This window comes from Patagioenas fasciata, chromosome 7 (genome assembly GCF_037038585.1).
Source record: "Patagioenas fasciata isolate bPatFas1 chromosome 7, bPatFas1.hap1, whole genome shotgun sequence".
Taxonomy (NCBI): domain Eukaryota; kingdom Metazoa; phylum Chordata; class Aves; order Columbiformes; family Columbidae; genus Patagioenas; species Patagioenas fasciata.
This window is the reverse complement of record NC_092526.1, coordinates 32258326-32284439: the sequence shown is the minus strand read 5'-3', so window position 1 is coordinate 32284439 and position 26114 is coordinate 32258326. Positions and strand designations below refer to the sequence as shown.

Sequence of the window (26114 nt, the reverse complement as noted above, 5' to 3'; positions counted from 1 at the left end):
TATGTGGGAATTTTGCTCTTTTTTGTGTGATTAGAAAAAGGCAGAAATTATGTCTGTGTGTTTGGTTTTGTTTGGTGATGGTGTGTGGTGGTGTGGTTTTTTGTGTGTGTTTTTATTATTATTTTTTAATTTTATTTAGTGGGTTTTTTTATTATTTTAAGCCAGTACTACATGGCAGAAAAACAAATATTGTTTTGCCTTGATCCTGAGGCTGAGCAATGCCTTGGCATTTAGCCAGACCCAGTCCTGCCAAAATATCCTGGCTAGGATACCAAAGGCAAGGCCCGCAGCATATCTGAAAACAGGGACTAGCTCAGAGTCGGGATGATGAAATGATGAGGACTATGTGATTGCAAGTATCTTGGCAATGATTTACAGTTCCTATGTCATCTGCACTCTTATTTGTTTCTATTACTCTGGTTTTCTTCTGAATTTTTGGCGAAGTGGTTGTGGAGACTGACGTGGACTTGGCAGAGTGGACCGGGGAAATTAATCTCTGCCCAGACACAGGGCAGACAGATTTAGCAAGCTCCAAGTCTGGGAGCATGAGAGCACCTAGAAAAGTTCTGTCCAGCCATTCAGACTGCTTTTGAAGATGTATCTGCTGTAACTCAACACTGGCTTGGTTGCAAAACTGACCTGGGTTTAGTGATCCTGGACAAGTCTTTGCACACTACTTAAGCTCTGGGTTGCAGAAGTGGCTTTTCAACATAGGAACTGCATGATGAAGGTTTGCGCGCCCTATCTAATGAGGTTCATGGGTGACAATTAAATCCATAAGCCTGGGGAAATAAAAATGTAATGGCTGCCTGCAAACGACACCTTAGGTTTGTTTAAAATTTTCTCCTAAGATAATCAGTGTTTATTAAAAAAAGACATAGGTACCTGGCCCCATGACCTCAGGATCGTGCCAGTGTGTGCTGTGCAATATCTGTAGCACTTCTCTGTGACTTTGTTGGGGCAAAGAGATACAGTATATGATGCTGATGTATATTAAAAAAAAAATCTCCTCAGTTATATTATTTTCATCAGATGTGCTTGAAAACTTATAATATAGGGCAATAACTAACCTCTGGTCCTGATTAACTATCAGCAGTCTTACAAAAATGTTTGCTAAGTATTTGTGCAGGTTTCTGCAGATCAGTCAGATCGTCTGATACTGAATTGCAAACTCTAAAGGAAAACAGTGACCAAATGCTATGCCATTTATTGATCTAGTAGATTTGCTAGTACAGAAATACAAACGCAATGAAGAAATGAGGAAATTCAGGGGTTTATCTGTTGGGATGTGTTTGATGCCGGCTGTGTGCCTCGTTCTCGCTGCGGTGAGCACAAGGCAGAGCCAGTCGCGTGCTGGTGGCATCTGACGTGATGCCACTATGTCCCCTCGAGAGAGAGAAAATGTGGTATTCTGGGAGAAGTGTGTGTTTACACCTTGGTACCTTCCATTTTTGCCATGAAGGTCACTGGTAAAAGCTTTTTCTACAGCTGTCCCTTCATCACATCAGACCCGTGTCCATAGAGTGCACTGCATTGCTGCATCCCACAACCGAGGTGAAGGAGTCTTCAGTATCGCTTTCTTTTTTTTTTGTTTTGTTGTCATAACCCTGGTATAGTTTTAAATGTGCCTCTGTATTTTTGTCAGCCATGTAAGAATATGTATCTGTCATAAAATCCCATTAATGTGAATATCGCTCCTTTCAGGTTTGTTTTAATGGAGGGCACTGCCAACAAACTCCCAGTTTGAGTTGTGCTACTTTTCTCTTCCTGTGAATTAGTTGAAAAAGAAGAGTTAGCATAATAACTAAATTAGTTATGGCCAATTTATCTGATACTAAAACAAGGTCTGCAATGCTGCCGCTGCTTTGCAGCAAGAACATTAGGAATTTTTTTTTTTTGTGTGTGTTTTGCAGTGTTTCCTAACATCAATACATTTATTTTGCATTTACTTTATGGAATTACTTAAATCTGAATGGTATGTGTAATGACAGATCCTGTCTTGCTTCAGAGATTAGCAAAAGACAGAAGGAAGTCAGCCTGAAAAACTTGGACCAAACTACTCTTTTGTTCTTGAGAAGATTGATCTAAGGACTTTTCAAAACATGACCAGAATCAAAATGAATGGTATGAGCCTCTGTGCTGAGTGACTACCCACAGTGTCTTCCGAAGTTATTCTGGTATCGTTCTCAGGTGTGATTTCTTTCACTGTAAAGGGGAAAAACAACACACTCCATTGATTTTTAGCATTTTAAGGTAATTTGACATAGTAGGAACTGCATGTTGATGAGCTGACGATAAAGAGGGGAATTAATCAACAGATATTAGGTACTTAAACATTATGACAACTGAAGAGAGAACTTGAGGAGGAAAGTCAAGAGTCCTCTTTTCTGTCCTTTTGTTTTGTTTTAGTTCTGGCTTCCTTCTTTGCTTATTTCAGGGTAAAACAAATATTGTAGGTGAAATTAAGTTGTATTAAAAACTTACAACTCTGAACATTTATTTTGTGCGTATTACAGAAAAATATTTGCCTTAACACCAAGCCTATTCAAGCAATTAGTAATTATCAACACAGAGATCTGTTTTTTCAGTTAATTTAATGCCAGAAAGCAGGTAGATTTTGCCAGTTTCTGTGTCTCTATCCTTATTTACCACAGGTCTACAAGCTTTACATAAGTCGTGGTTTTGACACACTTCGAAACAGTAACCTGCTGTTGCTGCGTGTGTAATACATGGTTTTATGAAACACTATTCAGTTTGCCGTTGACTCAGTCTTGAGGGAAAATAATGGTATTTTTAGTTATTCAAACACTTTGAGGCTGGACCTTGCTTTCTTCAAAGCCTGTTTTAAAAAAAGAGCAAGATGTGGCAGTCAGCTAGCAGGCAGAAAGAGGGAGGTCACTTTATTTTCCCTTTTTTTCTTTCAATAAGAAATCAGTGATTTAACATGATCTAGAATCACAACATAAAAACAGATCAAGCAATCTTTTGTTGGCTTAGTTATGTCACTTTCGTTGCATTCTTTAGCCATGCATTTATATTAAAATCTTAAACTGAATTTCTCAATTTGATTGGCACTTTTCAGTGGTGTCACTCAGAAGGGAGAAAACCAGAAACTCTGAAATGTCTCAATGCACAACAGGTATTGGCAAAAGAATTAACACAGAGCTGTGGCCCGTTGAAACTACTGGGGAGAGTTCTGTTATCTCGGCGACTTCTTGATTTCTCACATGATTTATGTACAAAAGCTTCGTGTGAGTGAAACGTAGTCCTCTAATTCCCTAGCTGTTGGGTGCTGCGGCAAGCCTTTATTGTGATGGAAAACAAACATGGGAGTGCTGGAGAGGATCCACATCTTTGGTTTGTGCTTCTCTGTTTCTAGAGGTTTCCAAGCATGTATATGAATATGTTCCTGTAAGAGTGATATGATATACGTATAATCTGAAGAAGACTCAAGGACAAAAAGTACTCGTCACTTTACCTAGTGAGAGTCTAAAACCTTGGAGAAACACAATCTGCTGCAGAGCCGTCCAGATGCATGGTGGGGACTTTCTGAAGAGCAGGGAGGAAGGAGAAGCAGCTCTAGATGTCCATGCTTGCCTGAATCACAATAGCAGCATGTTTTTTCCCTCCTTTTTCCAAAGGAGGGGAAGGACTGGTGGGCCAGGGGAGGTGAAACCATGTGAGCATTTATTGCCTGTTGTGGTTGGTTTCATGTTTCTGTGACAACGTACCCTGTGTGGTTTGAGATCCAGGTTGAAACGGTACCTGTTGTGTCTGTGAGAGGCAGGGCAAAAAATATGTTTCATGAAGTTAATAAAAAATAAGTTTACTTCAGGCACAACTGGTTTTTAAACTAGATTTACGTGACAGGCATATGGCTTATACGGAGACAGAGACCTGGGGAGTAACTGAAGTATGTTATGGTTCGGTCTTAGTTCAAGTGACACCAGGAGGGGAAATGCAGAGTAAAATAATCCCATTCAACTAATTTTCTGAATAAATTAATGAAAGTGTTATTTCTAGTGCAGATTTTGAAGTGAATTGTGATGCTGGAGGGCTATGGATGAAGGAAGCACTTCTTGTGGAAAAAGATAACATTTTGAGGGAGCCAGTATAGAGACAACGTACAGACAAATCTCTTGGGCTGTGCCTTCCTTTTTCAGCTAGTTGTCTCCTTTTTCCTGCTGTTATCACTTTGTCCATTACAGGTATCTCTATCTTTGCTATTGGGCAGAAGCTGAAAACTTCAGCACACAATACTGAGTTCATACTGAACAACTACTCAGCAGTTTTGGTTTTTTTCAGCATGCTGGCATGGGGGAAAGTAAAAGCATGTGCTTGCAATGGTGTGGAGTGAGACGAGTGACTGGGCTGGCTGGTGAGAGGGGACCCTCGGGAGCCGAGCTCCCCAGCCCCTGGGCTGTAACACTCTGCACAAGGTGGTGAAGAGCCACGAGCCCACCATCACAAATCCTGGTGTTAGCAAAACTCTTTCTGTATAAAAGACCTTTTTAGTGTGATTGAATCCATTGCTACCTCCTGTAGCAGAGGTTCTTCAGTTGTTGGATTGGCCTCAGTCTTGAGTTTTGTAAGGTGCCCATACCTGTGCCACCTAGGCTAACCCACGTGGGAAGTCTTTCAATGGTGGAAAGAAGGTTTTGTGATCTCCACTGTCTGTTGTAATAACATATTTTTACAGTATCGGACAAGGCACTTCAAGACCTGCTTCTGTGAGGGGCTGGGACCTCCCTCTCGTGTGTTTGGTGGTTGATGTCATCTCCCTGGAAATGAAAGGATGTTGTCTCCCCAGGGAGCTTCTCTAGTCCCATTTCTGGCCAATTTGCCTTGCTTTCCCATCGTCAAGGATGGCAGGTTTGGGGTGTATGGTCCTTCGCCTGTCATACTCTGAATTCCCAAATACTGAGCTGGCAGACTGGTTGTTCCCCGAAATACTAAACCTTAAATCACTCTTATACCACTAAGTCTGAAGCAATTAAAATCTTTTCCCCTCCTCTGCTAATTAAATTCGTTTGGAAGCAGACGTAGCAGTCTCAAAGGACCATCCTTTTAATTTCCCTTCGATGTGTAGCAATTAGCCAGGGTTTGTTGCTGGCTGAAACAATGAGCTCACTGAATAGGTTGGTGTGTTAAGTACAGCAAGAAAGTTGTAGGGCTCTAATGGGCGAATGTAGCTCGTTGTCAGCCAGGGCTTGACATAAACTGCTTATTGTCAGGCAAGCAATGCCTGGGGAAGCCCTTTCCCTCTGGCACACGCTGCTGGGATCCTGCTTTAATCAGCTTTTAAAGGAAAAGTGGGTTTTGTGTGTGTTTTGTTTGTTTGTTTGTTTGTTTTTGTTTGTTTTTGTTTTGTTTTGTTTTTTCCTTTGCCCTCACAATGTGTCAGATATCAATCCTGGATTGCCCGGAGAGACAGCTGTGTTTTTTCAGGGCTGCATGAAGCATTCATATGGTGTAAGTAATTTTTGCATTGTCTGGACTACTCAGTTTTTCATCATAAAACGTACATCTAGAGCCTTTTTAAGGTCCTTTTTTTTGTTTAAGTCTTTATCACTTGGCAGGGATATAAAAAGTTAATAACAGATTTATAATTTTATTGGCATTTATGCTGCAAATGCAAGAGAGTTCCCCAGCCTGAGTTTAATGCATCTTTAAAGTCCTTTTTATTATCTTGTTAATTCCCAACAGTACAATTTTATGGAAATGTGTATTATGGCATTTTTTTTTTTCTAGAGGAGAAACAGTGATTTAGATCCAGATGATGAAAATGTGGGGGGGTTTTGGTTGGGCTTTGTTTTGTTGATAGTTTGTATTTGAGTTTTAGTGGCTTCTTTTTTTTTTTTTTTTTTTTCCTTTTTAAACAGGAGGAGGGCATAATTTGTAATTTTGACTTTTCCAAAAGTGACTCTTTTGTCATAATATTTTATCATAGTATTTCAAGTACTTCTGAGAGATGTAGGTAACAGCACAAGGTACCAAGGAGTGGGCATTCAGGGTTATCCTTCTCAGTAGAGAACACGACTGAGTGCTGGGCAGGTGTGAACACTACATGCACAGTGGGAGCACATGACAAAAAAACCTCTTGGTGACCCAAACCTGCCCATTCGCTTCTGTTGTCTGTCAGACTTGGCCCAGTTCACACACAGGTTGGGTGCTATTTTTGTTTTACATAGGTTTGTCTGTCGGAGATGAGGTCCCTTACTCATACATTTATTTTGAAAAATGCTCTTTGATGTTAGCAAGATATTTTGACTGACCTTGACTTTCTCCACACCCCGAGGATGGAGAAATATTTCTAAAATCTCATTTTCTCATTCCATTGACAAACTGAAAATTAAAATACTTTGAGAGGGGAGCCCTGCATATGTGTCAGTATGTTTGAACTGTAGTATTATGCCCATGTTATTTTTACCGTTCATATAACGAACAGGATGGTGTAAATCAAAGGTGTATGGTAGCTGTCACACCCTATATAAGTGCTCTTTATTGCCTGTATAGTCGTCCATCCACGGTTCCATGTGGGAGCAAAAGAATTTGTGGTGGTGGTGGTGGTTCTGTTTTGCACATAGCAGTAACTGGCAGCAGGCTTGTGCGGTGAAATAGATTTCAAACATTTTCCGTATTGCTAATTGTAATTTCAAAGGCTTCCTCTGTGACAGGGCCTACAAAAGGGAGCTTTAATAAAAACTATCATTAGCCTTGTGGATCAATATGGTTTAGGAAATACAAAACAACTTCAGTTGTTTAAAAATAGGAAGAGCCAGAGGGGGTTCCCACCTCCCTGCTGAAAGCAAATCACAGGATTGATCTGTCTGCGGTGTAACTGCAAAATTTGCAGAAAACAGGTGAACCAGCTGGGAATATAAATGAAGTGACTCTGCGAGCTGGTCCCTGCATTGTTCTCAGCCCTCCTGGCAAACCCACTGCGGGGGCTCCGCAAATGAGCCAGTTGGTGGTGTTTGGGGGAGTAGGAGGGGAGTTAATGCCTCTCCCAGCATGGCCTTGTTGCATTTCTCTTTCTATTAATGTTTTCTTATCGTCCCTCTCCCGCTACCAGATCAGAACAGTTTCTCAGGTAAAACACAAGCCAAGGAATTCATCTGTGAACATAGCACAAGTAACAAAATGAGAGAGAGCACAACTGGAATGATTCCGGTAGCCTAGCCCTAGGTCAAGGAGGAAAAAAGAGGACACATGACCTTCTGAATGTCTAAAATACATTGAACAGTTGTTTGGGGCTCAGTAAAATGTTCCCCAGCTAATTTACACAGTGTTTTAAAAAGATGGAGCCAATTTCAAATAGTGTGTGATTGCAAATTGAGTCCATCTTCTTGAAGCACCCTGTACTTTGGGGTTACTGAAATAATCTCTGCAAGTTCCATCTCTGTTTACTCTTCAAGGTTAGACTTTTACATCCTGCTATGAAACACATTTGCCCTGCTGTCTTTGCACACCTGCCTCCAAAATGACTGTAGGCTTCAGCATGGCAGCCAGCATATCCCCAACACTTCAATATGAAGAAGAATTTAGCTTCATTTATACAGTCCTAAAATTACATTTGACCCTTTGAAGGCAGGTGCGAGGCTGATGTGGCGCCCAGTGAAAATGAGTTTGACACCCCTGGTTTAGAAATTTAGCATTATTTTGAAGCATAACTGTTCGTCTGTGGCAAAGCAGCAGAAAGTCCACAGGGACCGTCCTGTGAACCTGTCTGTGTGATATCCTGATACGCACTTTACTGTTAACATTTGTTGCATGCACGCTGTATGCAGAGCACAGTAAGAGCCTTCCTAAGATCACAGCTATGCCATTTGCTGGGCTTTTCAGGGATTAAGGTCTGTAGACTTTCCTTTTTGGTATTTATTAATGAGCGATTTATGAAGACAAGCACTCAATCCTCCACCGTTAACTCCATATCGTGTTACATTCCTTCCCAGCTCACAGAGATGCTTTCCAGGAAAAATGCATTGTGAGTAGGACAACAGCAGCACTGATTTTGATGCAAGAATTTCTCTTGTGAGAATGAACGTGGCCAGCTGTAGTTGTCTGAAGAAACTTGAATTACCTGGGTGGCACTGGGCTCCTGTGTTTTCTTGACCGTAACCCACTGGAACCAAAGTTTCTCTCCTAAGTGTCATGTTACTTCCAGGCAAGGAGGAATTTTTGATTGAGTTGTTCTATTTCTATCTCAGCTTGCCAGTACTGAATCAGAGACTTATTTAAACTGGCATTTGAGCTTGCCAGTAGAATCCCAAATTAAAACATCAGGGTGATGAAAGCCATCTTTGTCTTGACCAGGAAAGAAACTGTGGCATCCCAGGACTAAAAATGTGAATTTCTGTGGGCTGAGCACATGTCTGAGAGAGTTTATTTACTGAAGCAGTGGCCAGTCCTGTGAACCCAGGATTCTTCCTGGTCTGGTGACGAACGTCAAACCGGTGCATTAAATCAGCTTATGGGGAAACTATCTTTATTCAACTGCAAGCCCTACTTAGAAAGTTCTGTTTGAAAGATACTAATTAATGGTTTGCAGTGCATATGAAATCAATTATAAATTACTATAGAACTGCAATAAACTCATTGAAGGAGCCTAACTTCCATGGTGTGCATGTCCCTGTGTGGATCAGTTTAGGTGCTCGGTAGCTCAGGATGCAAGGAACAGTTCACAGTTTGAATCCTAGCCCTATCAAGGAAAAACCGAAATTTAAATAAACTTATATTCAGAAACCAGGAAGGTTGACTTCAGTTAGGTTTAAGAGTTGCTGAAATATAATTTTAAGTACTAAGATGGCGTGCCAGGCTCCCTCTCTCACGAGTGGATACCTCTAAGGATGATTTTATCCCAACCAAAACAATCATTTGAAGCTGAATTGTCTCCTCTCAGTAGCATGCTCTCTCCCAGACTATAGGCAAAAAGTTCCGAGAAAAGCATAGAAGGCATCCCACTCTTCCTGTTATTAAGACATCTTTGATTGTATTATTGCATTTTAAGAATCACTAGCCTAAAGATACACAAGCAAGCATGACCATTTAATCCATAATTAACCTCTTTACTGAAGGCTTTATATAGATTATAATAATATATTACAGAGTTTCTGTGGTTTCTCAAGGCATGCTTAAATATCGTAATCTCCTGTTATGTATTCAGTGAACTCATTGGCATTTGTGTAGTAGAGAATAGCTGGGGGAAATGATCTTATCAATTAGTATCATTTACTGGAAGCTGCCAGGGTTTATATCTGAAGAAGACATTCTTACACAACTTTTTTGTAATGTGTGCTCAGTCCAAACTGTCAGCAAGTTTTTAAATACTACAGTGTGGTATTTCAAGACAAAAATTCAGTCTTCTCTGAGTCTCTGAAAGCTCCACAGATAAGAAATGTTGCACACCAGTAGGAAACATAGTATAGATCAGCTAGGACTTATATAACAATATCATTGATGTTTCAAGACTGGGGCCTTTGAAAATGCTTGATGTTAGGACATCTCATCTTGAAGATCTAGTGTTCATGACATCATTTTTCATAGACTTGTTTTAAAATATGAAATGGTTACTTTTCCTATTTCTAACTTTTCATTTGTTAAGAGCAACAAATATAATAAGTTATTCCATAGTGGTTTTTTCCTTTTATTATTCTAAGATGTTTCTACTTTTCTCTGACCATGGTTTTGCAGAAGAAATAAGAAAAACATGACAAAAACTGCCCTATACTTATACCTTTTTTATGCCTTGGCAGTTATTGGCTAACAGAAAGGAAGATGATGTCAGTCATACACCTTTTTTTTCCACAGTAAACTAGGTGAGGGGAAAAAAAAATAATCCCTAAACTGAAAAAATTTAATTAAAATTCTTAAATTGAATAAGAAAGGCAAAGCTTGATTTTTAATAGATGACCAGCTTTAGTAATGCTATCTGAACAGAAATGTGGGATCTGAAACTTTCTGCATCTGTCCTCTGATCAAATCTGGCACCTGAGACGTAGAGCTGTTTTTCATGAGACAAACACAGAACCTGTATCTGGGTCTAAATGTGCCTCGCTTAAAACACGTTACAAGTCACTTTGAATCCAGTGGAATTACTCAAGTGCTTTAATGGAAGCGCATGCTGCAACACCTTGTTGTATTGAGAGGTCAATGTATGAGTCCAGGAGCCACCTTCCTTTATAGTTCCATCAGAATAGCTAAATTCTTTATTCTCTTGAGTGGTTTCTGTTTCTAATGCCTTTGATGCAAAAATACAGTGTCGCAGAGAGAAAATAATAGCCACAATTAAATCTTTCGAAGCTCCTCTGCAGCTGGGAGCGTGGCAGATATTCCTATTGGCACTCTGATTATTGTAGCAGAGCACTGGAACAGGCAGGCGGTCCTAATATTATCAGCGATGGCAGAGTATTATCTGAAATATTCAAAGAACAGCTGTGGTGTTTTGGCTATTGCAATCTTGATTGTGTCAGCATAGATAGATTTCTTTCTGTTTTTCCTGGAGAACATAACAGTCAAATGAAACCTGGCTAACTGCAGCCTTGGGGCTGAGTTGGTGTTCTTTTACCTGAGATGTGATTGCAATTTTTGACAGGAAGACTAATGCGTGTTTTATTGTTGTGTATTTAAATTTGATTTGGGGGTAGAGGGAGAGAGCATTTTATTAAAAAGAGAAGGAGAATAGCTTCTGAAAATATTTCTGGTTGCTCCTCAGGCAGGCTGTGGAAGAGAAGACAGGGAGATCGAGGCAGTGCTTTTTGTTTGAGTGGGTCTGGGCACTGCAGAAATGTTTCTGTAATAATTCCAATTCAATATAGACGTTGGTTAAACAAGACCATTTAAGTAACGGCTTAAATCCACCCTGGTTTAGCGATTCAGTGAAGCTGTGAAGTTAAGCACTGGATAAATTGCACCTACATTTTGCAGCAGTGAAGGTTAAAATCACGGTGTTCCCTTGTCCGAGCAGTTTGGAGCATGGTGGAAGGGTGTGTGCAATGCCCATCTCTTGTACACAAGGCAAGACTTGCTATGTTCAGTGACAGCTGTGGTGAAAACCCCTTTGAGCTCCCACTGGCTGAACACACTTGCCCCCTTCATTGGCAAAGGGAGTATAAGATGCTCCTGGTTTGCAACAAGGAGCTGTGCTACAGTTTCCTTCTGGCTCTACCTGACCCCTGGTGAAGTATAATTCTGTGGCTCTTTTCTCCTACGTATAGAATAAGGATGTGGTTCAGCATTGTAAAGTATTTTATGAGTCTTATTTGTTGTAGACTGAGCAGGGGGAGATTATTTCTCCCATGGAGCTTGAGAGGTCCAAGACATCTGGTGTTGATGCCATCCAGTGTAATACCTGGAGCTGAGCTTCTGAACCAGCTGAGAAAATTCATGGGGGTTTTGGGAAATAGATTTTGAATTTGCTAATAGTTCTTTTCTTCTGGAGAGCATCTGGTTTCAGATAGAAAAATGGGGTTCAAGGCTTTATATTCTGAAATAAACACTTTGTATATCGAGGTTACATATGTAAGGTGTGCTGTATGTAGGGACAGTATTCCCATAAACAACTCAGGATCCTTTTAAAACAGAATTTTTGCATTGTGATTTATCATCTTAGGGGCCTATGTGCATTTTCTAAGGGGGTCCATACAACGCAAGTAAGAAAAGAGGCTTGCTGTTAACAGACATAAATTTTCTGTATGTAGTTGCAAGCTTCCACTGTAAAAGCTTTTTTTTTCTAGAGCCCACAAAGTAGAAAAGATTAAACCTACTTTTTTGATAACTCTTTCTTATATAGTAATAATAACAATTATTGTTATTATTGTTATATAAGAGGAAAGAATGGGCAAAGTGATTCCAGCTTCATGGTTTGGTTTGTATACAGTTGGGAGCAGGCTGTCTTTGCCTTGGAGATCCATACAAGAGCTGAACACAGGCAGCACTGGCCAAAATCTTAGGAGCATTTCTGTTTTTTAAATAGGTGAAACTCCTGTAGGTCCAGTAAAAATAAAATACAAATCCTGTATGACTTGGCAAGATGGAGACTGGTGTGAATCATAATTGAGTCAGATCTGAGCTATTGAAGTAAATGGAGTTTCGGCAATTTACAGCTCGGTTCAATCACGAGTTGATACTGTAAGAAGCACTGTCGTTCCTTTGCCTCGGTAATAACTGCAGCAGCACAGGCTTGCTCATTCTCTGGGCTTAGAGTCCCAGTGTTCGCCATGAAGAAGAGTACTGGACTTTATTTTTTAAGGGAGAAGGTGGATGGGTGTGGGCAGGAGGGACAGGCAACACCTGGTACTATACGTGCCATTTGTCTTTCACTTTTCAGGATCTTCTCGACCCTCAAGGCAGGGTGACCTTTAGCAGCCTCAAAATGAAGGAGTGTCAAATGATTTTTTTCATTTTATGAGATATGCAATAGAGATGGCTAATAAATATAATAACTCTGATGGGCAGAGAGCTCATCTGGACATGAGTGCAGTGAAGAACACGATCCCAGTTGCAAGCTGCTCGTGGACAAGTTTGCCGTTGCTCTCAGCTCCTTCCCCACCACTTTGTCTCCCTGTAGCGTGGGGGAGACAATGTAAAATAGGGTATCACTGCTGGAAATAGTAAGGAGAGGAGAAATGAGTGTTTGCAACCCCGCAGGTGGTTCCTGTGGGCGCAGTGAGCTCCTCTGTCTGTCTGTCCCTGTCCCCAAAGTGTGTGGTTACCCCCGGTGAGGTCCAGGTGCTACATCCGGGGTGGGAGGGGGACCGTGCAAGTCGTGGCTAATAGGAGCATCAGCCTGACCATAAGCTGTGAACACAGACACTTTTGTGAGGATATTCAGAATGGAAAGTGAGGTTTGATCCAACTCCTTGCAAATTTATGTGTGTTCGTTGTTTTTACCCATTGTAAAATCCTGTCTGTAGATCCTTCTGGACTTAGATTTATATTTCCTGGGCATCAACTGCAGGATTTTTCACCTTAAAAACTACTGGCAGTTGAGAGTTTCATGGATAACTAAGAGGGATTCAGCTACTTAGCTGCTCTGAAGTCAGAGGGGAGTCCCATGGGTGTACAGCCTCAGGTTAGATTTCTGCAGCCTGTCTGGAAACGGTCGCTCTCACTAGAGCTGAAGACATCAAGGAGAGGTGCCACCTGGCAGGTGTAGAAATGAGATGTTAAAATCTAATTGTTAGAACTATTTAGTCACCTTTTTTTTTTTTTTTTTTTTAGGGGGATATAAGCAGAAAAATACTACTGTTATTACTGCAGATGGGAAAAAAATAGGTATCCCAGGTAGAGTGTGCTTCTAAGTATAATGGATTGAAAAAGAAAAATGTCTCCACTCTGCATGAAATCTTGGTGCTGAGCTGGATCTGACTTATCCACATCCATGGACTTTGAGCTCCCTGTTTCCCCTTTGCTTCCTTTGCCTGCAGTTGTCAGCTTCTGGCAAAGCCCATTGAAATTGCTGTATTATTATTTTTTTCCCCCCAAATTGTAAGCACCTTATAAACCAAACTGGAATCTGAGGTCTTTTCTATTAAAAATGGGTTTTTGATGATGGGGTAAATGCTCTCCCTAAGTACCATTTTTCTTGTCTGTTGTTTGAGAACCTGCTGTTCGGTGTTTTACTTCAGTCCTCCTTCTTTTCAGAAATGATTATGGATTATTTGACGCTTAGGCAGTTGTGCTTGGGGAGATGTGGTATGCTTGTTGGTAAAAGTCTAGCACTCTGAAAACTCCTCTATAGGGTGCCCCCTGCATTCAACATTTCTCTTCCATAATAGTGATTAATGAATAGCACAACATTAAATTAGTTTTAGGCTTATTAGCAGAGCTGGTCGAGTGCAAAAACATTTAAAGGTGTATCATCAGTCAAGAATCAAATTTACGGTTGCAAATTGAACTTGCATTGTCTTTGGAGTTACGTGCGATCTAGTAATTTCCTTTATCTGCTAGCACAGTGTTTCCTGCTCCTGCAGAGTCGATACGTGCTTGTCGCAGCTCCTGCTGTTGGGGTTCGTAGCTGGTCGGATGCCACTTGGTCCTGTTGGTGTCTGTGACCCTGTCCCCTGCCCAGAGCCCTGTCCTTTGGCAGCTGGGCAGAGGGGATGGCATCCTGCCTGTGGCACCAGCTCACAGCTGGAGAGGCTGGTGCAGCATGAATATCACAGGGGACAAAGTCTTCCCTTTCAGAAGTATACAAAGAAAAACCTTTGTGTGGGTTTTTTTCCCCCTCTCTCTCTTTTTTTCTTTTTTTCTTGTTTTTTCTTTTTTCACCCTCCCTCCTTTCTTCCCCATCTCTTACCTTGGGAGCCTGTAGGCTCTCAAATGATTGTTGGCTCTAATTGGAAATTGAGTCCCTGGCTTTTAAAATCTTTTCATAAGACTCTCTCCTACTTCATTAAATCATTAAATGAGTTTAGCAGGTATTAGTTTTGAGCTTTATTAATTGTGACTTGTTTTTCATTATGAGATAATTGTCAGTCAAGAAACATAACTTCTGTAACATATCTGAGCAGACAAAAGTTTCCAGGAGGCAGGGAGAGGAAATATAGAAAGGTCGCTTGTGTAAAAACTTCTTTAAATAAATTCTTGCTGTGGCTGTTTAAGGATTCCTGGGAGGTACCTTGTTTGGGATGTAAAACCAGCAGTTTAAAAGCTTCTCTAAAGCATCAGGACCTCTGGCAGGAGTTGGGTGGAGAACTTGATGTGTTTATGGTTTGGATTGACTGCGAATGTAACCAGTCCTGCTGTCAGTGGGAGATATTTCTGATTTCCAGGCTCTCTTGCTTGGGGTGATTTAGCAGCATGGCAGAGCTGTACAGTTTCTGGAAGGCTCAGTGTATCCTGAGGGCTGAAGAGAGATGTTCAGTTAACTTTGAGACCTGGGGCAGCTTGTAGCCAAAATTGCTCTTTATTTTCATGGGATACACAAATTCTTGGTGTTCTGTGCGTCTCCCTAAGCCACTCAAAGTGCCTCCGGTGTCGAGGATCACAGCAAAGTATGTGAACGTAGAGCACCGTGGGCTTGCCAGATCCTGCAGTGGCGGTGGGAATGAGACTGGGGCCTGCCTGGGCTCTGTTGACAAGAGCAGTGCAATTTATCTTAAGCTATTTTCCCAGAACTTCTGGGAAACAAACTATGCATCATCTTAAAGATGCTTCCATGAAGCAATTAGGCTGTGTTAAATTATTTCTACTTTAGTGTGTAGCGCTTCCTTGGCAGAGACAGACCTTGATGCACAACTCCAGGGAGTGGAGAACAAATCCAAGCTGCAAACCTAGTTTGGAACTAACACCTGGTAAATACATTTTAAAGGTTTTTTGAGCCTCAGTTATTAGTCTAAACATAATTCATCCTTCCACTCAGAAGAAATTACAGTTGTATGCTGACATTTGCAAGCAGTAGTGAGTGATACTAGTAGCCTCTGAACACCCATTCTTTACTGAAAATAGATTTCCCATTGCTAAGCGATAAGATACAATCTTTTCTGCAGATGACGGCTTCTGGAATATTAAAAAAATATATAGTTTCTGAGAATCAAAGATATGTGGTCTTTTAAGGGCTGTGTCTTGGAAACCACACTGCTGCCGTGTTTTCAGTAGCCTGGTATTTCATCTGTTGTTTAATGGGCTAACAGGGTAAAATATCACCCTGTAATGATTCTTGAATGTGTGTGGGTTTCTTTATAGCCTTTCATGGAGATCCAGGCTTCTATTTTGTCCTGAAGAAGCTTCTAATATAAATGGGTAATAGGTCAGTAAATCAGAGAAGACCTGTCGGTGGGGAGGTAGAAGGATGGAGCTGAGGGGAGAGCGGCGCAGGGGAGAGGATGGTGGTGGCTGTGAGCGGTGGCAGCTGTGTCTCGCTGAGCCCTTGCAGACATGGGGCTGCTCTGCACCTTCTCCTCCCTCACCAGCACCAGGAGCCCATCAGGGTGGGCAAGGGAAGGCTTGTTGGTCTTCAGGTGAGGCTGGAGGAAACAAATGCATCATCTCTAAACTGGGTAGCTCAAACTCATTTTTTTCAAGCATTCATGGGGGGATTCACCCCGTAAACTCAATTTATATTCTGTTCTTCACTGTATTAATAGAAGTGGTTCATTTAAGTGCTGCTGCTGCAAATGTATTAATATCTAGAAGTCATTGTTGAGAGCAAACTTCAGAATTGGGGCTTAATCCTGTGTGTGGCAGGACATTTCTGTAAAACATCTAGCGTGTTGGAATGGATGTGAAAGCAAAGAATTTCCCTGTAACAGCCGTTATTAATTTGGAGGTTATGGGGGATTATAAACTGAAAGCTAGGCGTGAGCTCCTGGAAACAAAACTAGCTTCATATTTGGTGTTATAAACAGAGTATCTCATGAGGGGGATGTGAAGTTGCCCCTCAGCTGTAGCATTTGCACCCAGTTTTGGGCAGACTGAAAGAAAAAGGGGAAGAAGGATGAGAAGTTTATGGTAGAAGAGGCCTGGAGTGGAGGGAGTAGTTCATGTCACGTGCACAATAGGATGCTGCAGAGAAGGATATGAGTTGAGTCGTGGTCTTACATACCAGCAAGAAGGACAGAAGTTAGGCAAATCTTGCCAGTGCTGAGGATTGCAAGGCATTGTAATAGATGGAGAGATTGTGGGATCTTCATCATTGGCAGAAATCAGGAACAGAAATGGTTTAAATAGGATTGTTTGATTGTCTCAGAGATGCCAGGAGGTCTATCAGAAACCAGTAGAGGTGAAGGTGGACTAGGTCCTGCTGTATGTAAGCCTGAGCAACATGCGAGTTAGAAGAGTCTGACTCTCGCTTCAAGCACAGTCCTGGGTAACCGTTTAAGAAGTTTCTTAAGAGTCACCACAGGTTAATAAAATCATTTTGAGATTGTTCTAATGTAGCTGATGAGCATTTTTTGGAGACGTGATTTGCTTCTCGTTCCGCTAGTTGGTGACAGACTCCGAGTTACTAGGTTAGGTTTAAAAAAAAAATCTCGCTTGTAATCTGTACTTATTCATCAGCAGATGCAGTTTCTTCTTCTTAAAGCTGATAAATATCTTTTGCTTATAAACCCAGGAAGAGGAATGGATATTCTCCTGTGGGTACTTGGAAAGCTTCTACCATAGACTTTGATTCACTGCACTCACTGGAGTTTGAGACTGTGCAAAGCCAAACAGCTTTTTTATGGAGTCAGTGCAAGTGTTGTTTTTAGGACTTTTTTATCTAGCATCTTCCTAGGCAAAGTCATCATTTCCCTCTCTGCTTGCAAACTGCACCAGAAGCTAAATGTTACATGCTGGAGTTAATCAAAAGGCTGGACCTGATGGAGTTCCCATCACCATCTTCAGCTCTTCTTGAAGGACAGCAGCATTTAACTTAGCAGAGAGAGGAGAAAGAGCAAATACTGTGTTAGGGTTATTGTCCGAGAGATCTGTGTGCCTTGGCAGGCCAGCTTCTTTATAATCACATTGTAAGTGAGCAAAGTGAGAGATCTGGCTGCAACTCTGAAGCAATTAGGAAGGAGGATTATTGTAATGAGTGCAGGCTGGCATGGAGAGCTCATCCTTCCAGTCTCTCTGCGCAACAACTGTGAGGGATCACCCCCAAAATATGTCCCAATTTTGACTGGCTGTCAAATCCAAAATGAAACACCTGTTTGCAAGATAAATTCATGGATATGAATGCTGCCTAGTGCTGACCACCTGCCAGGCTTTATGAACTTGCATTTATTTGTGTGTGTGTATATATATTTAATACTTTTTGGTGTTTGGTTGGTTTGTGGGTTTTTTTGTTTGTTGTTGTTTTCTTTCTTTTTGTCTTTTGTTTGGATTTGTGGGTTTCATTTGTTTTTGTTTTGGTTTGGTTTTTGTTTTTGTGTTTGGTTTTTTTTGTTGTTGTTGTTGGTTTGTTTTTCTTTTGGGTTCTCCCCTAAAGTCAGCTGTAGTAAGAGGTCAAGCAGCATATGAATACATTACGTACAAGGCAACCTGTCACAGAATGGGAGTTGTATTCACTCTGCTTATTTGCCTTGAATCTAGACCCCTCTGCTAGAAATTCAAACAAGTGCCTGTGGTAGTTTTGGATTTTGCAGCTTAATTTTTCTTTTGTTGAGCCTGGGGTACTAAGAAGTCTTAAAACTGTCCCCTCCACAGGTACTCGACTAAGCTGGATGCCACTCCTCCATGCAGAGGGGAGGATTCAAGGTCAAACTTCATGGTACTGCCTCATTTTCTGCTAGTTCCATTAGCATTCACAACTGAGACTCTTATTGTGTTTCAGTACTTACCTCCCTGCAGAAATATATAGGCTCTCCATGAAGATAGGGTTCCATATGTACCGCTTTCGGTGAAATCTGTTTATCTTCGCAGTTGGCCAAGAATAAATAAAACAGCCTTATGGTTCCCGTGAGTACACACTATATGCCTCGATTATTGGTGCATTATATTAGTAGCAGATGCTACATTCCCCCATATAAAAGGGAAGAAGATTTCTGAACAGTAAAACCAAATTTTTTGCTTATACACTGTAATTATCACCATTCCTTCACTTCAAAGGCATCTGTCTGACGTACCCTAATTGTGATGTGTTGTCTTACCATTTGCATTACATTTTGTTCCTGAAAATAACAGTGACAGTGATGGTTAAGGTTGCAGCAAGGTTTCTGCTCGGTTCAGGTGCTTTGAACCTTGCCATAGTATTTTCCTTTTAGCTTGAATTGTTTCAGGCTTTTCTTCTGGGCAAGTCAAATAGCCAACTTGCTTTCAAGAGAGCTGGTGCAGATACAGACCTGCTGGCATAAGGCTGTGTGGTTTGTGTTTCTGGGAGCTGCCCAGGGCAAGGGGCTGGACAGGCATACAGCTCCGGCATCTCCAGACATCATCTGGTTTGTTTTTACTTCTCTTAAATATGTTGCCACCACACATCTTGTCTCTGTAAAGAACTTTGGCTAAGTGAGCCTATGGACTCGTTCTCAAACCACTCAACAGAAAGATTACGGTACTTGGGGCGCAAAAAAGAAAAAAAAAAAGTGAGATCAGGATGGGCATTTTTGCTCCACTAAATGCCTCCCTTTAGACTGCTGTGGTATGATATAAAATCAACAGTTTTCAATAATCTTAGCAGGCTTCCTCCCCAAGTGACATAAACCCCACCATTTTACCTTAGCTTGCTTCTGTGTTTGAGTTCGCAGCTTCAGTGTGGAGTGTTGCCCCTCCTCTCTTGCAAAGCCAAACTGAGAACTGCTCTGCAGCTTTGCCTCTCTTTTCTTGTAGGCAGTATGATGGTAACACCAAGAAAAGGTATTTTAGCTGTCTCAGATTCTTGCACCCATAAAACTTTTTAAAATAGACTTCTAGTCTCAACACACCTCTCCCTGACATAGTCTGGCCCCTAGGACATCAGCCTCTGGTAATTTTTAAGGGTTTACTTGCGTCATGTGTGAACTCAAATGAGGTCCTTTCCATTTGATTTCATCTACATTGCCTTTTGCATCTTGAACCTTACTGGAGTAGGTTCACAATTTTTTCCCCTGTTTAATGCACAACTGCGTCCTCTTCTGTGTCTGTCTCATGAGAGCTGATGTGACGGAGGCAGCTTTGCAGGGGGACAGGCAGGGAACAGGGGCTCGAGTGTGTCTGTGGCCTCAGCCCCTCCCAAAATTCCCAAAAAAACCCTCTTGTGAGTCATCTTTAGAGACGCGTTTCGCTCTAGTTCGCTGCCCTACCTGCAGCGTTCAATCAGCGCGGCGGCAGCAGCAGGCTGGCTCACAGCAGACCTTTTCGGAGACGCGCGGTTAATGGGAACAGTAGCGGGCCCCGAGGTGTGTTTATACAGTCGGTCTCGCTTCCTCCACTCCTGTGATATATTAACTACTTCGGAAGTTTCCCAGCTGTTTCAGCGAATAAATAATGGCAGTGGGAACCCATATTTAACCTTCACCGTTCAGGCTGTGTGCTTTGTAGTTGTCATCTTTTATCTCCCTGGCTATCTGGGAAAGACTTTCTGCTCTCTGGGCTGTGCTGTTCTCTCTCTCCGCCTGTTACCAGGTACACAGGAAGGCATAGCAACTCATATTTGTGTCTCTCACAGCACAACCTTCATCCTCTGTGTTCATGGATTCTCTGCAGGCGGGAGGCTGGCTCCCCCCACACCGGTCAGGGAGTTCCCGGAGGCTCACCCAGCAATGCCTTTGCATCCTTCCTCTCTGAGCTATTTGTTCACATGTAGCCTGTCACTCATTTTGTTGTGTGTTTTTCTCTACCTGGGTGGCTAATTAATAAAGGTGTGATTTGGGTTGTTTTTCCTTATTTCAGTGAATGATAAATAGCGCTGGTTTGGGTAAATACCAGTGAATGTCAGCTGTGAGATTTCTTACGCATCTTACTCCCCAAGAAGACTCCAGCCTGGATAAATCCTGTCCTGGCATGAAATAATTTAAGGTATTGGCTGTGACAGAGTTGCACTGGACAGGCTGCACTGGGAGTCAAATGCAGCTGTGCTGAGACATCCTGGCAATCCCTACTTTCATCGAAGTGTTACTTACCTGGCATAAAGCTTTCTGGTTTTAAATGGGTGGAAAAGAAAGAACCAGATGAGCTCTTGGGGAGAGTGAGTTCCCTTTTGGTGACCATCATGGATGGGACTGGCACTGAACAGCAGATAAGTATTTTCTATACTGTGGGTCTGAAGCTACTAACAAGTATTAAACCAATTGAAATAGGAAGGAGAAAAGGGTTTTGTTCTGAATTCTTTTGGACCGCAAGGCTGAGCTTGTGCATCTTTATGGACCCCAGATCCATCAAAGCAGGGAGCTGTGTAGGGCTGGGTACCCAGCAGCTGCTGGCCAGATGAGGAGCTGCTCTTGACCCTGTAGTAGATGACCATGCTGAATGGCTGGCTGAAATTGCTGCAAAGAGGTGTGAGGTGTCGATGTGCACCATCAGTGCAAAGCGTGTGACCTTTACAAAATGCAGTGACAGAGACACAGGAGAAAGATCCTTTCACACTGGTAAGAAGTCAACTGTGGAAAAGCCATGTAGGCGACGTGGGAAAGAGCAAGAACTCTGTTCTTCTGATTTACAGAAAGGAGAATTAGTTTGGTTACCCTTCCTTTTACTGTCGTATACAATGATATGTTAAAGAACTGATTGAGGGAACAAGTGTCACAGGTGCTATACAAATAATCTAGTTAGTCCTCAAGATCTTGCAGCATAGCAATTAGGACAGCAACAAGTAAATAGAGGCAAATGAGATGGAAACAGGTGATGGGATTGTAGAAGAGATATATGGGCATATATGTTCATTTTAACAGTGGACTTGGTGGCCATATAATGAATGGTATCCAGTAGTCATCTTGGTCTTTAGTAGCATGTGAGATTAGACAGAGAAGTTAAAATCATATTAGTAAGGATTATATGGCTGGGCAGAGGGGAGGGCTCTGTGACCTGCCAGGGCCTCTTCTGGACCTGCTTTCCTAATTCTGTGATGAAAAGTTTCCTGAGAGTTATTTTGCTGCAAAATTCCCTGGTTTGGTTTGTCCTACTGCTTTCTATGTACTTCTGTGTCCAACCAAACATCCTCTATAACCTTAGTGCTGGTTGCCTCTGTCTTCCTCATGTCACCGAAGTACCAGCTTAAGGAGCTGCAGGTTGAGACATTCATACTTTTATAAAGGTATGCTTGAACTTTAGGATTGTTCAGAAGACACAGTAATCTTGCACTTTCGTTTTTGTCTGAATCCAAATTTCAAACTGGAATGGCCTTGCTTGGGGTGGTTCAAGGGTATTAATCTTTGTTACGTTCACCAAATGAAAATACATGCTGTTCCAGAACAAACTGACTTCTATCCTTGATACAGAGATGAGCAAGATATTATTTCCTTGTGTCTCTGACTTGGAGGCTATAGAATTATTGTTGCTGACTGTAAACAATATCCTCAACTATAAACGGTGCTGGAGCAGTTTGTTTTAAACTATTGGGTTTGGAAGATACACAGTTTATTCAAAACTAGTGTTGAAACTCTGAATCTGGCAGTTCAGTACAGACGCTTTCCAGCTAGATACAGCCTCTTGCTTAATAAAGTTACAGGGCAAGTAGTGGGAGCTGTGATGTACTAGGAAATATTCTGAGGGAAACGGATAGTAGAAAGTTTTTATGCACTTCATATTCTTCTTGTTCTCAGTCTGTCTCCCCTTAGGTTCTTAGCAGTATCTGGTAAGGGAAGCTCATTTCTGAGTGACTTGTGGTCAAAGGTGTACAGCCGATGCAACAAAACGCTTCAGCGTGGTTGGCTTTAGGCACTGCTCCATTCCAAGTGACTTCAGGGAAACTATAGAAGTGCTAAATGACAAAAAGATGTTTTCTCCCTCAATTGGAAACACAGAAAAGAATGTGCATTGTCAATTTGGGAGCAAGTTTTGAAAAACCTGCTAACTTATTTGAGCATATTTGGTATCCAGTCATCCTGTAAAGCCAAACAATCATATTGGCATCACCAGTGCCTCCAAATCATTTTGCTAACCTTGTCTGAAGGATAAAGCAGTCACAATTGTCTGTTCTTTCCCTATCACATCCCTTCTTTTGACTTGTTTAGTGAAAGTTGGCAGGTGCTGTTACATCTCTCTTGGAGATGCTGGTTTTATTTGACTCCAAAGGGGCTGCGGTGGAGGATACCTGTTCTAATGAGTAGCTCTTGAAAGCCATTTAAAACCCTGGGAAACTCGATAACTGATCAGGTAGCCCCTGCTGACGTCTGTGAAGCTGCTGCTGCTGCATCCTCCCTGCTGCGCCGGGCGATAAGGCACAGCTTGACTCTTCAAATGCCACCAGGAGGATGATCAATCTCAATCCAGCCCTGTCCTCCTTCTCTCCACCAGACAACTTCTACTGAGGGGCAGAAATAAAAGCAGCAGCTTTAGGGCGTGGGACGTTTGAGGATGGTGGAGTCAAAAATCAGTCACAACCAACAACAAAGGGTTTGTAACTTAATCTTAGGGAACGTCACTGCTGTGGGATCCCAAAAGCAACTAAAAAACCATAAATGCAGACACAAGCAAAGATGAACATTTTTGTATTCTTCCTATTATTATCCTCAGTGGAGGAAAAACTGCTTATTCCATCCACTCACCAGACAAACTGAAGTAAAAATAAGATAGAGGGGATCCTACTTTTTTGATGTTTGTGACAGTGTTATGCAGATGGTATACAGCAGGGTATTCACATAACAAAAAATAAAATCTAACATTAATCCCCAAGAAACATCTTACAGACCTGAACAGAAGCCGCCATGCATTTTAATCAGGGAGGGGTTTTGAGTGATAGATTTTTTTTTCTTCTTCTTTTTCACTACTTTCAGGAAATGGAATTTTTTCAACCGTTTACCTAATGCTGTCTCCACCCTAAAGGCCTCAAAAAGGGAGTAAGACTTAATGTTTTGAGGCTTGGTTGGGTTTTTGTTGTTTGTTAGTTTTTAATTTCAGGATAGGGTTGACACCTGCATTCAAAAGACTTGTTCCTTTTGGTGAGATTTTCCATAACATTTGGAAAATACTTGTACCTGTATAATTCTTTAAGATCTGACACTCTAAGGCAGATATTTTAAATATAGGACTTAAAAATCCATATTTTGGGCTACTCTCTGTCAAAATGTATATTCAAATAGACCATGCTTCAATCTAGGGGTGCAGCTCTTTGCCCTACCTGAAATCCAGGCAGTGATTAAATGCCTGACTGTTCTTTAAGTACCCAAAAAAAGAGGCTTGGACATTTAAAAATTAGGTGTGAATTCTTACAGGGAGGTTAATTTAGTTGATGCTGTTTAAAATAAGAAAAGAAACCCTGTTGCTCTTACTGATTGCCAAGCCACTGAATAAAAGGCTTCAAAACAAATAAGAAAAATGCTTTTATTTCAGGCTGAGTGGTTGCTTGCACCTTCCCAACCTTAAAGCCATGTTGGCATCTTGCTTTCTGATGGGGTGTTCCTCCTCCTTGCTTTGGCAGATCCCACATCTTTTGTTATTTGGTGTTAAGAATGCAACATCTATCCTTCTGAACGCTTTTCCAGATGATGATTCTGGATCTGTCAGTCTCCCCGTTGCAGTAACTTTCTCATCTAGTTTTTTGGACGCCTCTCACGTTCAGGGTCCTTGAAACTGGGGTTTCACTGGCGTTGTTTTGGGAGCAGAGTTGGGTTTGAGCTGTCAGGGAACACATGTGAGTCATCTGGGGAGAGAACTTGAATTCAGCACAAAATTTACTCCCAGGTGAGATCTTCTGCATCGACACACTGCATAAGGTCACAGTAATCTGTGACCAGATACCTGAAGACTGAATGCAAAATACAATAAGTGACATTGTTAACCCAGAATGCACCTGAAATGAATGAAAGTGTTACCAGAGGTGATTTGCCTTAAGCTATAGACTCTCTTAAAATTAAGTAATCTAGTGATAACAATGGTCTGATGGAAAAGAAAGAGCAAATATCCGAGTTTTCAATTAAACTTTTTTATTAAATGCAATGACCTGCAAAATGTGGAAATCTCTCTTCCTGTCTGCTTTTTACACCAGTGCAAACGTTTAACGTCTGCTTGTACTCCAGGTCTGCTCTTTGCAAGGTGATTTATCTGTGTCGAGTTTGCTGCGTGTCTATGAAATCAAGAGCCCAGCTGAGTAAATTAGAACTGAATGAAAAGTTTTTTAGTCTGGGGACCAACAAGGTAAATCTATCATACAAAATGAATCTGAATTTCTGCCGGGTAGTGTTGCTCGGTATTGTTTCACATTATTTCTTACAAGACTTTATAAGAATTGTAACAGTTTCTTCCAGCTGGGGAAAAAAAAAGATTTTCTGAAGTTCATACATTTACTTTTTTTCAAGACCAACTGGATGCCAAATAATGGTAATACATCCAGATCTAGAAATAGGTCTTTTTCTTCTGTTCTGTGAGCTGTCACTTGTAGAGGTTTTATTTCAGGATGATTAAAAATCACCTGTGCTTTCTCTTTGTGCACATGCTTTACATCTATGGTGTTGCATCTCTAATCAGACATTTGGAGGATTTCACAGTAGAAATGAAAAACACCACCTTTTTAATTTCTTTCCTGAAGTTGGGGTTTGAACTGATACTCAAATATGATTGATTTGATCTTCTCTGGTTGCTTCAGCAATGACGAAACATGTTAGGAAACCCTCTGCTGCTTTACCTCTTTATGGTTGAGAGTTTCATTGATTTGTGCAATTACAGGGTTGGAAAAAATGTGACCAGTGTTTGCACACAACATAAAACAGCCTATAAGAGCAGGAGAGGGTGGGAGATGGTATTGCACAAAAATCAATCCTTTCAGTTACAGTTCACTCCTATTAACTGAGTCTTGAACGCTTGCAATTGAATATGTGCACCTGTAATTTGCTGAACCGGTGCCTGCTTGCCCCTGCCAGCACTAAATTTAGCCCCAGTGTGGTCTTTGACCAAAAGAATGGGGGTGCTGGCAGAGCGCTCTCACCTGCCAGCACTGCGTACTTCAGGTACATTGGGTCCGTCACTGCTGTTTAACAGGTTTCTCTTACCCCACTTGAGCGGTTTTGGCTCAGTGTGAGTGGGGCTCAAAATTGGCAGCACCAAGGTCACCTCAGGGCTCAAAATGGCAGCACCAGAACCACCTCAGCTCAAAATGGTGGCACCAGGGGTGGCAGGATCACCGCAAAACACAAAACGTTGGCCCCGTCTCAGGGCTAAAAATGGCAGCCAGACAGGTGGTGGGATCACCTCACATCAAGAAAGACCTTGTGGTGCTGGAGCAAGTTCAGAGAAGGGCAATGGAGCTGGGGAAGGGGCTGGAGAAGGAGGCTTAGGCTGGAAATTGAGAACAATTTCCTCACAAAAAGATTGTCAGGCATTGAAACAGGCTGCCCGGGGCAGTGGTGGAGTCACCGTCCCTGGAGGGTTGAACAGACGTGGAGATGATGTTCCTGGGGACATGGGTTAGTGCCAGGGTTGGGTTAATGGTTGGACTCAGTGATCCTGAAGGTCTTTTCCCACCAAAATGATTCTATGACTGTGTGAAATATAGGTGCTGTTAGGAGATACATGAGCAAACAGAGCAGCCTTGCAGATGCATGCTGTGCAGAGGGTGCAGA

The 26114-nt window shown here is 41.7% G+C and overlaps 1 protein-coding gene across 6 annotated transcripts in view; it reads left to right on the top strand.

The window, feature by feature from the left end:
* ERBB4 (erb-b2 receptor tyrosine kinase 4) overlaps positions 1–26114 on the top strand; it is a 616649-nt gene that overhangs the window by 192590 nt on the left and 397945 nt on the right. The gene's annotated exons all lie outside the window — the stretch shown is intronic.